Here is an 11,802-nt window from a genome sequence, read left to right as displayed (position 1 = left end):
AGGAGCGAGGTAATTTTCTGGTCTGGACTTAATTATCTTACAGGGGTACCTCCAGAGCCATAGCTAGGTGATCTTGCGCCCCTGGCAGAACCGTCCAAATTGTGCCCCTAGCCACGGACAAATTAGCTCTTATTTCCACCTCTCCTCCAATCCCCCCCCATTCAATTCACCCTCTATTTAAAACCAGTTCTTATGAGGCAATAATCAATATATTTATGGACATATTTTAGCCGAATTTGCATGCCCCCCATCACCTGTGCCCATGGCGGGGGGGGGGGCTAGCTATGGCCCTGGGTACCTCCATTGCTTTGCTTGCTTGAAAAGGTAGTTAGACAGCCCTGCTGCAATGCAGAGCTTATCTGCTCATTCTGCTGGGTTTGGTCTTAGTTTTCTGCCCCAGAGTCCTACCCCTGATAGTACCACTGTAGGCAGGCATCAGTATTTGACTGAAATGTACTAAATACCACCATGCCGCACAATAGCTATGAGGTACATTTATTTGAGGGGCATCATTCCAGTCCAAAGAAGCCCAGCTAAAAACTTCCCTAGTAGCCACTCTTGCTGCATTCCTATACACACTTATCTGGCGGTCAGTCCCAACAAGCTTCTGCATTGAAATGCAGACACATATATTGTATATGTTAAATGCTTTTACGTGCAGGTAACTGTGCCAATTGGGCATGGTAGTACTTCCAAGATTAATATTCCAACTCCCAGCCCTGTATGAACTAAGACTTTCTTGTGGACAAGTGGGGAGGAGGGAAAGAGAACCCAAACAAGCCATGATCTGAATGCTCTATTTCATCTTGAGGTTGGAAATAATAGTAGTAACTATACATAAAAACCTGTTTTTAACACTGCGGCTTCTGTAAATGTCTCGTGGAAAGCTACCAAACATAGCAAGAGAAAAACAGCCAAATATGACATTTATTCAGATAAGATTAACTCTTGTAAGCAATTCAGTAAAAACTGGAGCATAAAGAGTAAGGTAAAGGTACCCCTGACCGTTAGGTCCAGTCGTGGATGACTCTGGGGTTGCAGTGCTCATCTTGTTCTACAGGCCAAGGGATCTGGCGTTTGTCCACAGACAGCTTCCGGGTCATGTGGTCAGCATGACTAAGCCGCTTCTGGCGAACCAGAGCAGTGTACAGAAACGCCATTTAACTTCCCGCCAGAGTGGTACCTATTTATCTACTTGCACTTTGACGTGCTTTCACAGTGCTAGGTTGGCAGGAGTTAGGACCAAACAATGATAGCTCACCCCCTCGCGAGGATTCGAACCACTGACCTTCTGATCGGCAAGCCCTAGGTTCAGTCTTTTAGACCGCAGCGCCACCCGCGTCCCCTACATAAAGAGTAGCCCTTCAGGGGGCAGCTAGACAGGTGACTGGAAGCGGCCACCGAGACCTACATTGGCTCCCAGTACATTTCTGAGCACAATTCAAAGTGTTGGTGCTGACCTTTAAAGCCCTAACTGGGCTTGGTCCTGTATACCTCAAGGAGTGTCTCCACTCCTATTGTTCTGCCCAGACACTGAGGTCCAGCTCCGAGGGCCTTCTGGCAGTTCCTTCACTGCAAGAAGCAAAGTTACAGGGAACCAGGCAGAGGGCCTTCTCGGTAGTGGCGCCCACCCTGTGGAACACCCTCCCATCAGATGTCAAAGAAATTAACAACTATCTGACTTTTAGAAGACATCTGAAGGCAATCCTGTTTAGGGAAGCTTTTAATATCTGATGAATTATTGTGTTTTAATGTTTTGTTGAAAGCTGCCCAGAGTGGCTGGGGAAACCCAGCCAGATGGGTGGGGTATAAATAATTTATTATTATTATTATTATTATTATTATTATTATTATTATTATTATTATTATTATGGCATTCCCTGTGTATGGAATATGGATGATTATTGCGTATTCAAAACCAAGTGGAAGTCATGATGACATTTCAGAGAGTTGCAAAGGTGTTTTTCACAGAGGGCTGTAATTTGCTTTCAACAACAAAGCTCAGCCTTGAAAATGGTGAGATAGCATCACCCATTACCTTTTCTCATTTCACTTTTCCTTGGCGCTGAACACAAGTGAAAACCCATGATTGTGAACAGTGAAAGTGCCCTACCCTACTTCCAAGCCTGCAGCTTTTGAGTAGCTTCCTGAAGTTCGAATGAGTTTATGCTGCAACTAAGGACAGGGAAAGTCTTGGAGTAAATGTGAAACTGAGTGAGGGGAGCAAAGAATGTGTGAATGGACCTGAACCACTGCAAATTCAGTTAGCCGTTCTGCTATTTTTAAAGGATCAGAGGGGGCTTCCCTGGACAAATTCAAGGGTCAGGGGAAAATAATTGATTCAATTCTTCCTTCTTTGCAGGAAAGGAATGAGCACATGAGACAATATAACAATATGACTGGGGAGGGGGAAGGATAATGATGGCATTAAGGTGAAGCATTGCAATAATCCCCCCCCCCTAGGGAATGTGGGCCAGTCAGGTGATTGGTACTGGGTGTGACCTTAACATATGAGAGTGCTGGAGGTGAATTAGTTAAACAAGTTACCCAATCAGAACCCAGGGGGTGGAGTCAGACCAGCTCTGGGAGGAGCGAAAGGGGAGTTTGTTGGGAGTTGGGTGGTTGGTTGGAGTGGGAGTGAATTGGGATAGAGTCTGTGGGTAGGTTGAGTTAGTGTATCGAAATAAGTTGAGTCGGGAACAGTTAGGAGCTAGGAAGACAAGTAAATATCTGAGAGGTGGTTTAGTGAGTGAGAGCAGGTAGCAGAAGTTATAGGTCTGGATAGGCACCCTATGATTGTAATTGACCAATACCGTTTATGAAACCACACGCTTGTTAAACTGCAATAAATAAACAAAAGTTTATGTTCCAACTTAACCCTGACTGGACTCAGTATTGTACCAGGTAGGGCCTTGGGTGGTGGCAGCGAGAAATCAAGTGATGGCACAGGGATCAATAGATGGTAAAACGTCCGGGGACCCTGTGTGATCGCCACACTGGGATACACCTTTTAATTAATTAAATAAATAAATGTCGTCGCCAGTCATCTCCTCTTAAAGATGTCAAATTAGGCTGTTCTTATAATGCCTTTAAGGAATGTTTGAACACTGCTTGGTTTCCAGAGTCCCTGAAAATTAGAAGAGCGCAGGAACTGCTTCTTCTTTTCTGACACCCATGATGAACCATAAGTATTCCTGTGTTTGTGGTGGGAAACCTGCTGGACTCCAGCTCCCACCAGCTAGGTCAGTGGTCAATGATGGTGGGAATTGGAACATCTGGAAGGTCCCACATTCCCCACTCCTAACACCTTATCTCCCATCTGCCGCAGGTGGGGTAGAGTAATGTTCAAACAAGAGTGAATTAGAAGTGAAGGCGTGAGGCTTGAAGGTCAACTCTATCAACAAGAAGTTTGTTCTATTAGTTATAGCCAGTGCTTTATTCTGGGGAGATGCAGAGGTATGCATACCCCTACACATTTTGTGAATCTAACGGGAGAAGAAACTAAAAAAATTAAAATTTTCTAGCACAGTGAATCATTAGTTCCATTGCTACCCCTGATGGCGGCCTCATTTCCTGTCATGGTGTTTCCTGAGTCTCAGATGGAAGCCAGCGTTTAATGTGTGAAGTAGGAGTTGGAATGTAGCATGTTGATTGGTCAGCTTCGTTGATACCACCTCCGGGCTTCATTTCCTTTCCTGGCATTTTCTGAGTCTCAGACGGAAGCGAGCACCTAATGTGTGAAGCAGTGTGGAATGTGGATGTGTGATAATATGAGGTAATATATGCTCTTTGAACTTTTGTCCATTTACTGTATTTATTTTCCCCGATTTGAACTATAAAATGGTGATTTTCTTGAGTCAAAATGACAGTATCCCTAAACCTATTTTAGAGAAGAAAAAGTGCTGGATATAGCCTTCCAGACCATCCACTGCAATGGGTATGGGTTCTGGAACATCCCACTGTGCTTCCACCAAAAGGAGTTGGAGTTGCCGCCCTAATGCAACAACTCCATAGGGTTAAGTGATGGATATAATGTTCAATGCAGTAGGTCTACACACCCACCGGATTTCCCTGGAATTTCCTCCCTCTTCCCTAAAACAATATTGGACACACTCCAAGCACCATTGCACGTTTTCTGGAGAGGAGATTGGTTGCAAGATTTCAAGACCCAGATACTTCAAAGGTTATGTCCCAGACTGAATTGGAAAATTTAAAAAGAACAGATTACTTTTTATACTTTTACTCATAACCGGTGGTGCAGTTACATAAATGTAGACTCTGGCCTTGATAGTCTTACTTTTTAAGATGGCAATGTGCACCATGTCATTTCTTCAGTAATCCAAAATGTGGTGAAGCAGTCCTTGTGTGTCTGGGGACACGATGGTACTGATTCTGGACCTCTGCCCCAAAGTCCTTCCCTTGACAGCACCGCTGATGAGGCCAGAAATTGCACAGGTGGTCCTGATGAACAAAATCACCTGTGTAGGGGCTTAAAGGAGGGGAGAGCAGCTGTTTTTTAACCCTGCCAGTGCCTTTCCAGTCTCAACTGTGTGCCCCTCCTCACACACCCCATTCAAGTGCTTCCCACTCACCAAGGATTAGGAGTTTGAGCCCAAGCAAAGCATTCAGGTCTCTTCTGCGGCAATGGCAAACCAAACCAGGCAGACGGGATGTTTGGGTGGTTTAGCAACATTTCATTTAGAGGTAGAAGGGAGTCAGAATATTTGTAAAGCGGTGCATGTGTGTTGCATGGAGGAAAGTTAAGCCAATGCATGAATGGATGGATTCATTCATTCATTCATTCATTCATTCATTCCATACATTTGTATACCGCTTTTTAATAAAAATCCTACACACCACATATCAAAGATATCATGAAATAACATGTTGCTGTGCTTATTTATTGGCTAGATTGGTGGATTTGTGAAAGAATAAGAAAGGGGTTAGGAAGTCTATATGATAACTGATAAATAATGGAATCCCAATGTTCTTATTGTAGGAAAGTGGTTTTAGGGTGAAATGCACCAGGGTGAATACAACCCACAGTTTACTCACAGACAGAGTAATACTCAACCAGATCACATTCGGAGAAGGTCCACTGAAATTAAGTCCAATTATTTCTATGGAGCTACTATGGAGAATGGCCTGTCTTTGAATATCACACGTCCATCCTACAAACAAAGAAACCAGTTGGCCTAATGGAGCAGGTTTGGTTTTTATTTTATCTGTCCATGTTCACATAGAATTCCCAGCCTTAGTTAGAGCTAAACCATACCCTTCCTCAGTTTCAGTGGAATCATTCCTTCACTCATTGCAATTGCTGCCTTATCACTCAGCATGCTTACAACAGCTGAAAATCATGCTTCACAACACGCATGCCAAGGGAAAACTAGATGAATAGGCATATACCTGTTCATTGAAAGCCAAGCTCTCACACGCCACTCTGCAAGGCAAGCAATTGTGAAAACAGTCCAAGATTATCACATTAATACTGTGATCCTATCTCCACTTACTTGGCGGCAAGCCCCATTGAACTCAGTGGTTTATTTCTGAGTTGACATGTGTAGGATTGCTCTGTTAATGCACCATTGATTTAAAAGGAGGAAAGAAGCATGCTGAAATTGGGGGAATGTTAAGAAAGGTAGGAAAGAATATACCGTATTTTTCCATGTATAAGACTAGGTTTTCCCCCTTTAAAAAAAATCAAAAATTAGGGGGGCGTATTATACAAGGATATATCTCCCCCCCCCCCATTTTCTTAAATCTGAGTCCCCAAAAATAGGGGGCATCTTATACATGGGGGGGGTCTTATAGACGGGAAAATACAGTAGTGTTTTGATATTTTCACTCCCCACGCATGCTAGTGAGTAAACAGCAGAGCACATTCCCTTTGCAACTTATTGGAAGCAAGTTGATGATGATTCGTTAGAATCCTGTAATTAAGCAATCCAGTCTGGATTGTTCCTGGTAAGTTTCCCCTTTATTTCCCTCTTAAAATAGTAGTCTTCTTTAAAAGTAAGAATAAAGTTTTACTCACATTCAGTTCACAGCAGTAATCTGAAGGCAGCCATTTTTTTGTGGTTACAGTCAAAAGAAGACTGAGCGACATCTCAGACTCTGCTTGTGGGCTCCATCCTACGTGAAGGTTGAACCATGAGCTGGCTAAGAGCCAGGAGAATTCAAGAGTAAGAGAGTAAGAGCCCAAAAGAGAGATGGTTGCACGACCAGCTCTTTTATCTGGTCAACTAGGGTCATGCCCATCTACCTGGTCACACACAGACAGAGAAAGCTCCAGAACAGGTATGACAGAAAGTCCTTCCTGTCTGGAGCCACATTCCCCTGTGTGTCCATTCTAGGCAACAGGAAAATGTTGTACTTGACAGCTCTAGTAATAAACTCCACCTTGGTGTCCACAGAAATCAATATGAGTTTTCCCCCTTTTAAAGTACATCATATGTGGTATGTTGAATTTTCCCAAAGTAAGCTGACTACCAGAGAAAGAAAGAGAGGGACCTGTAATATGGAGCCCACATGTATTGCTTCCTTGGAGAGTTTGACTTGAGGCGGCAATCCTCACCCTTATTACATCATCCCGTCACTTCACGGAGTAAAGAATTGCCCAACTTTGACCGTAAAGGAATTCTGTTATCCTCCCGGTACTGACACTATGATTCTAAACTCTCCACTGCAGAACTTAAATGCTGGAACGCTGAAACTTTAAAAGTCCTATTTTAAAGCCTATAAAATTGAATACAATATTTTTTATTTTTAAAAATCGCTTAGTTCCCACCCACATACCCTCAGCCAACTTGTGCACGAATTCGATCTTGCTTGGTTCAAACATTTTGTTTTTCTTTGCTGCCCAGTTAATAAGCGAGTCATATAAAATTTAAATAAATTAATCACTTGACAAAAAACAAGTCAGAGAACGGACTAGTTGACATAACTGCCGCCCCCCCAAAAAACTATTAAATGATTTCCCTACAAATCTGCAGCTAACATTACAATGTGGGAAAGTTTTTGTATTGTTTAGGGAAGTTTTTAATGTTTGATGTTTTATCGTGTTTTTAATATCCTGTTGGGAGTCGCCCAGAGTAGCTGGGGAAACCCAGCCAGATGGGCGGGGTATAGATAAGTTGTTATTATTATTATTATTATTATTAGTTTATTATATTGGAGATTGGACAAAAAAGAATAAATGCAAGGTCGTTTTTAATGCGAAATGAAAATACCAAACAGATTTTTTAAACACAAACACACTATAAATGCTGGGCTTTAAAACTAGTGTCTTCATTCCCTCCCTCCTCAAGAATTTATAATTACGGGACTTTCTTATTTGCGTTTCATATATTAAAAACAAAATGTAAATTATTCAAATGGTCTCTGTATTCTAGAAATGAACTTGCAGAAACCAAAACCAAAGTTTAGGCATAATTAATCAGTTGGTATTTTTAAGCCCTTGGAAATATCAAAGATGTCGATAATCCGGTGTTTTATCGTATGGGGAGGATTGCTAGGTTGAACTGAATTATACAAAACCCTCCATTTCTAGAATTAAAACTCTAAATCTATTCTTAAACTACGGTATATACACTCGCAAATACCATGTTGATCGCAAAACGTCCAGTCATTTCCTGCTTTCTTTCCTAAGACAAGTTCGTGTATTTTATTTTTTGGCGCGGGAGGGGGGAGCAAAAATTATACTGAACTGCAATTCTGGGTGTATTTACAAACGTGAAGACACAATGTATGGAACACAACTTTCTTTTAAATTGATTTATTGACTTCACAGAGTCAAAATGCTATCCTCTTTCTCCAGAACTAGAATCTAAAATATATACTGCAACAGAGTTGCCTCGATGTTTCCTCAGTCGTCTTTCCACCACTTCCCTCTCTCGTTTTTGCTCTAAAACACGATAGAAAAGCCCCCCCAAATCTGAAAAATGGGAAAATTAAAACAGGTGGGAGATTATATTTTTCAAATGACCCAGCCTGGCTAACAACGGTTTTTCTGCATATTCCAAGTTGCCTATTAAGAACAACCGTCTTTGGAAAATAATGGAAAACAAGCCCTTTAATTCTGGTTTCCAACATAGTCAACTTTCAGTCATTTGAAGAAAACTACAACATTTCTTAAAACGCAATCCACAGCTAATAATTCGATAGTTGGGCTAGGAAGGTTAGGTAGGAGGGTAAATAGACAGGTAAGGTGATAGATAGACAGATGATGAGATACAATTTCTTACACTGCTTTGGAATCCTAGTGTGGGTCCAGCCACCATTAAGAACTTTTAAGATCTATTGATTGCAATAGGAGGGATTTGGATGCCATCCTAAACACACTACTTTGACCCACTGAGGTCTAGAGAAATCTGAAGCATTTAATTTTGACTGACTCATGATCCTGGGATAGTTGAGAGTTTGGAGGGGTTTTTTGAGGAGTGAGTGGGAGTCCAGCTACGTCTAAAGTGTCCCGAGCTAGTACTGTCCACGTTTTTAATTCTCAAGATAGATTGTAAAGAACTCATAGACACAGTAGGATGGTACGCAAACAATGACGGCAACGAAACAGAAATATTATTTTTATTAACATATAGTGACTATCTTTGCCATTCTACTAAACTAGCCGCAGTGGTGTGTACACACACACACACACACACACACACACACACACACACACACGGATTAAATCTCTCACAAATCAAAAGGCTCAAAACCAAGCTAACTTTTGGAAAGATTTTAGATAGGACTGGTAAGAAGACCACGGCCTTAAATTTTAGAGATGATGTCTTCAGTTTGGTCAACAAATTCTAATGAGCACATCCTGATTTGTTTCATGCGTTCCTGAACGTTAGGAATTTGGAAATCAGTGAGACTTGTCTCCGGGTAAATAGGTTTGAGAGGGATGAAACTGCGCAAAACTGTCCTTTCGCAGAGCCCAGCTTACCTTTCATTAGGCATATTTGCCGAAGGACTATCAGCACATTTCCTGAAGAAAGAAAGCTAAGGCTCGGTTCCTTACTTGGAAGTAAGTGGCACTGCCTTCGGCCTGATTTACTTCTGAGAAAACGTGCATAGATTTGGGCAGCTTGACTACTAGGGCCGCAATGGACTAACATGTATTAAGGCAGTGAGAGGAGTATATCTCTTCTGAATGTCAGTCCGCCTAGCTGTAACCCAGTTTTGTTTTAACATACTGAGTAAACAAGCAATCGGGAGATTTACTGAAAGGAGTTATATTCTCCCCATCATCAAGTTCAAGTTCTGCTCTTTTTTCTCCCTGTGTGACTGTGCCTCAACACTCTCTGTGTGTATTCGCGTACGCATATGTGCTGCGCCTGCTTGGCCATGATGGATTGGGTTCAACTGAGTCCTGTTCAAAGTAAACCCATTGAAATCAAGTTAATCGTGTTCATTCATTTCAGCGGGTCTGCTCTGAATATCATTGAAGCCAATCACTTTCGACTTCGCTTCTTTAGTTTGACAATGAATGACCCCTGATCCAATCTATATTTTTCTTTAAATCTGAAGAAGTGTGCATGCACACGAAATCTGAAGAAGTGTGCATGCACACGAAAGCTCATACCAAGACCTAACTTAGTTGGTCTTTAAGGTGCTACTGGAAGGATTTTTTTTCTGTAAATCTTCAAACTAAAGCCTACGCCAAAGCGTCTGAAACATTGCATCCGGACCATCTGGAAAGAAAGGACCTCTCTATATTTAATAAAAAGGGTGGGTGGGTTGCAAGAGAGAAATATCGCAAATATCGCAGAGAAGTGTGTGCAAAGGGGTGTGAAAGGAAAGCACATTCCAAAACAAACTGTGGTCGGTGGCCAAGTGGTGGAAAGCGCGAGTCAAGACGCCAAGCAACTCAAAGCAACAGTCTAATAAAGAATATGGAGGTACCCCCACCATCCCCACCAAAATACTATTTGGCTGATCAGTTTACCGACATGGTTGTAAGCCGCAGCCTCTCGGGGCGGGTGAAGGGGCAGGACGAACAGCAGAGCAAAAACCCTTCTTGAATTCTTTCCGTGGTTTGCGCGGCTGCTGGAACAACAAAAAATGGCTGCATACCTCCTGCTCAGACTTCGTAAACCACCATGGAAGGGAGTCCAATCCGTTCGTCTTCCTCTTTCTACACTTTCCCCAAAGAAATGTCTCCATTGTGGGCTGCTCTGAGGCTCCACACACACACACACACACGAGTCTTCCCGTGCAGATCAAAATAGCCTCTCTACCAAATCTGAGTTCAGGTCTATAATGCATTGCAGGCACCATCAGTGACCTAATGCGTGGTTGCCTGTACACACAGGGCTCTCACTCTCACCATCCCTTTAATTGACCGGATCTCCAGCCTTTATTAGCCCGCACAGACCGTTGGCCACTCAACATGGCATCGCACATTCACCATCGGTGGTAGCGAATATCCCAGCTAATATTTATCTCGGATAGTTAGATCTTCTCAGAAGCTTGTCCAGAAAACTCCCTAGAAGACCTGCTGGTTTTTATTGCTCATCTGTTTCAGTTCACGTTGGATAGAAGGCCCTTATTTTTGTCAATTATTTTTACATTTGAATTAAATGGAGTTTAGATTAAATGGAAGCTCCCGGGGAATCCCGCCTTACTAATTAAAATGCAGAACTGGTTTTTGAGATATCTTTTCTTCACCTCACCCCTTTCCTCATGCCGTTCCTAATCTGTTCTACTTACACAGGATCTCTTAACTTATTTCTAACAACATCTAGAGGGCCACAAGTTTCCTATCTCTACTATGGAGAATAGTGAAGGTGCATGCGACGGTTGTTATACTAAAACAACTGATTTGACCCTGTACGTTGTTTGTTCATTCATGCCCTTCATCAGCCATAAATGTTCAAAGCCTAACATGCTCAATTGTCTAAGATTGAAATTATTGTTGGGGGAAATGCAATTTATATTCTTCACTTCTTGTATCTTCTTCCTGGAAGTCCAGTGGATCGTCTTTTAATCTAACGCCTACCATTTTAGCATTCTAATCCATTATACTATTCTTCTGCCAAAGATAAAATAATCAACTAAAATTTGATGTTGTGATATTCACTTGGCCATGAAGCTTACTGGGTGACCCTGTGCCAATCATTGCCTGTCAGCCTAACCCAGCAGGCATGGCCAAACTTGGCCCTCCAGCTGTTTAGGGACTACAATTCCCATCACCCCTGACCACTGGTCCTGTTAGCTAGGGATGATGGGAGTTGTAGTCCCAAAACAGCTGGAGGGCCAAGTTTGGCCATGCCTGGCCTAGCCTATCTCACAGGGTTGTTGTGGGAATTAGGGCAGGAAGAACCATGTGCAGTACCTCGAGTTCCTTGGAGAAAAAAGGTGGGATATAAATGCAATATTATATATTATTATTATTATTATTATTATTATTATTATTATTATTATTACTACTACTACTACTACTACTACTACTACTACTATTACTATTCAGCCTGGCTTAATAAATTCATTACCCTAATATGGACTTCAGAACTCGTCAGTTGTGCTTAATACAGCCCTTGCCAACCTAGTGCCATCCAGATGTTTTGTACTACATGTCCCAGCAGCCCCATCCAGCTTTTGTGTTGGCTTGGGCTGTTGGGTAAAGGTAAAGGGTAAAGGTACCCCTGCTCATATGGGCCAGTCTTGACAGACTCTAGGGTTGTGCGCCCATCTCACTTAAGAGGCCAGGGGCCAGCGCTGTCTGGAGACACTTCCGGGTCACGTGGCCAGCGTGACAAAGCCGCATCTGGCGAGCCAGAGCCACACACGGAAACGCCG

This window comes from Podarcis liolepis (assembly GCF_965112155.1).
Source record: "Podarcis liolepis genome assembly, chromosome: 2".
Lineage (NCBI taxonomy): Eukaryota > Metazoa > Chordata > Lepidosauria > Squamata > Lacertidae > Podarcis > Podarcis liolepis.
Note: the sequence above shows the minus strand (reverse complement) of the source record.